Below are 5,700 nucleotides of genomic sequence, written 5' to 3' on the forward strand. Positions count from 1 at the left end.
CGCGGCCTACTCGGTGGTGACCATCATAGCTCTGTTCAGATGGCCGTGTGCGACTTGCGCTTCAGCACATTTGAAAATATTACGAGAAGAAACCTTATCTCTTTTTTTCCGTACCAAAATTTTAATTTTAATTTTTAATGTAATAGTAATTAAGGACGATGCATTTCTCCAAACAAAGTTACCCAACCACCAGTAAGTTAGGAAGGATGTCAAGAGCGATTTAGAGTTCTGCGGGCCCGTTTTCAGTTATTCGAGGACCTGCTAAATAATGGTATCAGAGACTAGGTGGAAGGTGATGACATGTTGTGTGATCATTCACAACATGATCATGGAGGATCAAGGTAAGGATGCTGCCGCAGCTATAGAATTTAAGAACATGGATGATCCTATCAAACTTTAAGACCTAAATCCGGCCACATTTGAATAGTTTGTTCAAATGTATCATCAAATTCGGCATCGAGCAACTGAAAGAAGATCTGATTGAGCATCTGTGCATGGTTAAAGTGGCAAACAATATCGGAATGTGATATTTGAACTGCTGTTGCATTTGAAAAATTGAAATTTTGTAGTCTATATATGCGGCTATTTGAATATGCGGACTTAAAAAAAGGGACCGGATGTATGCTCATAGCTTTGGATGACCGGCTCCCGTATCTGTGTTCGCGGACTCTCCTTCCTCCCCCCTCCTCTCAAGGACGAATGTGAGAGCAAATTTGTGAGTCAATATTGGAGACGGTCTAACACGTACTAGTACTGTATACGCGTAGGATGAGTGTGTGTGTGAATATGAGCGTCTGCATATTTTTCATTGGTTTCAATAGAAGACCAAAGATCTGGCGTGACAGGGACACGACCATCCAAATAGCTGTAGCCACCGACTCGTAGCTACTTCCTCCGTCCCATAATATAACCGCTCTTATATTACTGGGACGGAGGGAGTATTTCTCACTCTCTTTACTAGTATCAGTGTGTATCGGCACAGAGCGAGGCTAGAATGAAACCAACTCAGACTCAGACATACAAATAGCTAGCAAACGTAAGGCTGCGGGTCCAGACGACGTGGTCCTGCGGCACCAAGTGGCACACCGGCACCGTGCCGGGCTTTACATTGAGCACCTGGAACACGATGTGCCTCGGGTTCCAGTCCAGCCGGCCGTGTCGGCGTGGCACACCGCGACGGCCTCCACCGCCGTGCCGTCCTCGCCGACCATCGACAATGTGTAGGCTCTCGTCGCCCGCGTCAGGTGGCACGCGAACACGGCGTACGCGTACGGCTCCGCGTGGCAAACCACGAGCTGGTCAGTACCGGCGCGCTTCACGCCGGTCAGGGTGTACTCCTGACTCGGCGTTCCCTCCTTGCCGACGACGGTGGACACGGCCCTCACGTGGCTGGTCCCGAGGCTGGACGTGGCGAAGTCGACCATGGACTCCAGCGACGTGGCGCACCACTTCTTCTCGCCCTCGGCAGCCGGAGCCTCGCAGACGTGCAGCGTCCGCGCCATCTCCGCCGCCTCCACCGAGTCCGGCATCACGGAGAAGCGGCTGAGGATCTCAGGGACCTCGCCCGAGGAGAACGGGATGGCGCCGGCCTCGCTTCGCGGTAAAAACCGCTCTCCAGCGCCCGAGGTGGCCATGAAATGGAGGACCTTGGTCAGCTTCCTCCGGCTGGTGTGCATCCGCAGGTCCTTCTCCAGGAAGAAGAGCGTGGCGGCGGGATCGTCGGCCATGTGCAGCAAGTGCGTCTCGGTTGCGTCGTAATGGTCGAAATAGTGGAACGCCCAAATGCCGACCGCGATTCCCCGGGGCTTCCGATGCTCGCCGACGAGGTGTTCAGGAGCTGAGAGAGGGAGCTTGGCATGGGAGTGTTGGGAAGAGCAGACTTCCAGTACTGCTCCGGAGTCGGAGCCCCAGCTGCATGCTCCACGGATGCAACCTGCATGCACCATGTTTTCAAGTACGGAAATCTTATTCATACACCCTATAGTTTTAGCTAACCGTTGTTGCATGACAGCATGAGTATGTAGGTACGTGTCAGATCTAGGAACAGAAAACGGTAGGGCATACCAGTAGAAAGCACAGTAGGCTGGCGAGGAGTCTACCCATTATTGAGGGCACCAACGAGGAGCAGGCTAGGAGGAGGATGCAGAGGAGACGATGTCCGTGCACCTAGCGCGCAGATGGGTATTTATACAACCAAGTCAGAAGGTCAAACTCTGCAGAGGAGTACCAAGGTTACCTCTAAAAAAGGCAACAACTAGCACATCTTTCCCCAACCCCACATATGCCTTATCCTCAACTTCATCTCTTCCGTGGACCCCTTCCCTTACTTGTTCTCTGTTTGTCTTTGAAAGAAGCCACGTAAACTTTTCGATGTGGTAGACAAACCTATAGGATTTTTACACGCAATGATTTTGTTGTTATTGTATGCATGATGTCTTTACCTTCTACTCACAGATGGAGCTCATTTAGTAAGTATTGGAGATCGTCACGTAGATCCACAGATTGAGCTCATTTAGGCCACTTTCAATGCATATGTGCTTAGATAATGTGCTAAGTATATTAAAAAGTTTAGCAAATAATGTTCACAATGCATAGGTGCTTCACTTGTTGGTGCTAAGCTTCCCTCATTTAATGCTTTAGCAACTAAACTATTGTAGCATTGGTAGGTTTCTTTCATTTAATTGCTTTTGCCTAGGTTCACGTGTTTGACATTGGTTCTTCCTGGGTTCACCAAACTCATCTCTCTCTTTTTTATTACCTTGCCACATCAGATTTTTTGCCTACATGGCAGCCTTAGCACCTGTATAAGGTGGAGCATTGGGGAAGGGTTAGTAACTATTGGAGCTTGTCACGTAGATCCACAGATCCCTAGCTAGATAGGTGGATGAATTCATGTGTGGATTATATTGGTTCAACTAGCTCGATAAAGACTAGCCACAGTGGAGAGTAACATACACATATCCCTAGATTATGTTACTACCTTCATAGTGGGTAGTAACATAAGTGTGGTAATATGCAAAGCTTCATTTAATAGGTTATAGACTCATATTGTATTGGGACATGTAATGTTAGGCTGGTCGGGAGTAACTTAGACTAGTGCTATGCATATGACACTAGTTTAAGTTACTATCTTTATAGTGCAAAGTAACATAATACTAGTGTCATAGATGGCTTTATTTATTAGCTTGTAGACTCATTCTTTCTCGGGAAGCGCTATGTTAGAGAAACATATTATGTTACTCTAAACACCTTTTTTCTCATTAACTATATGCCACATAAGCAAAAAAAAATTGAAGTGCGTTATGTTACTATCTAAGTTACTCCCACTATGACTAGCCTTACAGTAACTAGCTAAGTTACTCAAACTAACTCCCTCCTCATTAAATCATTGCCACATAAGTAAATTTGCTGAGTTGGACTCGATGTTATTGCTGAAGTTACTTCCATTGTGGCTAGTCTAAAGCTCACATGCTTAGATGACTAGTTTGAGATCGATCCATTCTTGGGGTGAGCGCATTACTATATAGTGGTAAAACAAGATTGCAGTACGTTCCAGATCCTTGAGACACGGTAGCAAAGACTTGGCCAGGCGGTTCAAATTGTATCATAAAACCATGCGCCCGAGCAACAACTAATGCATGGTTTGAATAGAATTAATACATACTACAACTTTGCTCCACTGACCTTACAAGCCGTTTTTTTCCCTTATCTGTCAGCATAGCAACAAATACAACACAATCACTCTTTCTCTATTGGCCTTTATCATTGTTACATGCTAGTCTTTTTACCAGGCTTGTCAAAATAAGAAATTCGCAGGGCACACACCAACACCGCCGTCCATCCACCCCAAGATTCGGAAACTCAGTTCGACCCGAGATTGCCTGAAAAACAGATGAAAATTGGAAAGTCTGTTAATACGAGAAGGGTTTGGCTGCGGACGGACCATGCATGCTCGAGCTCTGGCGGCCCATATTAAATAGGAGTGGTTTAGTCGTAAATCCCATTATTAAATAATTTAATACATGATCTTCCAATAATTAAGTATGTAATGAAATAGGTTTCATTAAAAAAATTGCAATTCACTTGCTCAGTCGATACTTGTTATCACCTCTATGTACACATACAAATAAAGTTATTGCAATCAAAGTAGCACATAAATGAGACAAAGCAAACAAATTATACCTGTTCAAAATTATTAGGGCAACTAAGCTGAAACTTTCTCGTCTGGTCCAATACATGCATGCATGTAGAATTACTGGCTTTTTGTAAGTTTTTTTTGGAGAAACTTGATTTATTTAATCATTTTTCCAAAATTGTCTCATAGATAGGCCAAAAGGGGTTATTTCTAAGAAACTGATTTTCGAACTAACAACAAATCGTGTGGTTTTTATAATAATCTCGTGTATCAATATTACGCCACCATGCCATGTTTAAAAAAATTGTCCACTTTTCCCCTCTTAAATAGATGTACAAATTCTTAAAAAATTATTACAAAAATGGGGATTTTAATTCACATTCGTTCTTACAAATGTTTAGTGTATGTCTATTCAAAGTTTGAACTGAAAATGATCTCAAACGATCAATGCAAACGGATTTTGTAGATATTTGTATGTTAGCCATATTGTACTTGGGGAACAATCACTTGTCTCTTATGTGTGGAGACTTTGTTCCTGCATCCGGTCCGATAAAGGCACTAGTAGAAAAAGGGCTTTTGTCCCGGTTGGTAAGGCCCCTTTAGTCCCAGTTTTCGAACCGGGACTAAAGGGTCGGTACTAAAGCCTCTCCCCTTTAGTCCCGGTTCTTACACGAACCGGGACTAAAGGAAATTTTATAATTTTTTTTTTGAAATTTTTTTTGAATTTTTTTTTATTTTCAAATTTCTGGATTATTTTAACCTCTAGTGTGTAATCACCACCCCTCATCACTACTCAATTTATCCTCTAATCATCCCTCATCATTCCAAATCATCTAACTTCCCAAACGGTCACCCATCCTCCCACTCCCCCAGCCTGAGCACGCTTAACTTCCGGGTTCTATTCTCTCTCGTTTTCAAGTGTGCACTTTTTGTTTTTCTGACAATAGTAAGATGTCAATCCTATTAACCTTCATGAATTTTGCTTGAGCATGAAGTGACACATTTCACTGTTTGAGTTTGAAACTATTGTTTTAAAAAACAATAATTATTTAGTAACACTAATATTTATTGAATAATTAGTTTGACCATTGTTTGACCACAGTTTGACCAGATTTGACCAAAATTCAAAATAACTAAAATAATTATTTAGTAACACTAATATTCTAGAATAATTAGTTTGACCATTGTCTGACGACAGTTTGACCACTGTTTGACCAGATTTGACTAGTAATTTTTTCGATTTTTTCCACTCTAGATCTTAAAAGCCCCGTAACTTTTTTCTGTTAGGTTTTTGAGGATTTTGAAAATGTTTAATGGGGTTCCCCCTGTTATATTCGTATGTAACTTTTCGAGTAGATGATTTTTCATATAAAAAACCTTTTAATCTGAGTTCGTATGCAAAAGTTATGCCCATTTTACAAATTCCAGAGAGATTTTGCAAATAAAGTCGAAATTCATATTTGTAAATTTTCTCAACAAGTAGACCACATATCACATGGGAAACTTATTTTTTTTATTTTTTTGACATTTCCATCATTTTCTTTTGTTTTTTCTAAAACTGAAAA

The 5,700-nt window shown here is 42.4% G+C and overlaps 1 pseudogene; it reads right to left on the reverse strand.

The window, feature by feature from the left end:
• Positions 1 to 832: 832 nt before the first annotated feature.
• Positions 833 to 1,854, reverse strand: LOC119331703 (annotated as a pseudogene).
• Positions 1,855 to 5,700: the final 3,846 nt, after the last annotated feature.

Source organism: Triticum dicoccoides, chromosome 7A (assembly GCF_002162155.2).
Source record: "Triticum dicoccoides isolate Atlit2015 ecotype Zavitan chromosome 7A, WEW_v2.0, whole genome shotgun sequence".
Lineage (NCBI taxonomy): Eukaryota > Viridiplantae > Streptophyta > Magnoliopsida > Poales > Poaceae > Triticum > Triticum dicoccoides.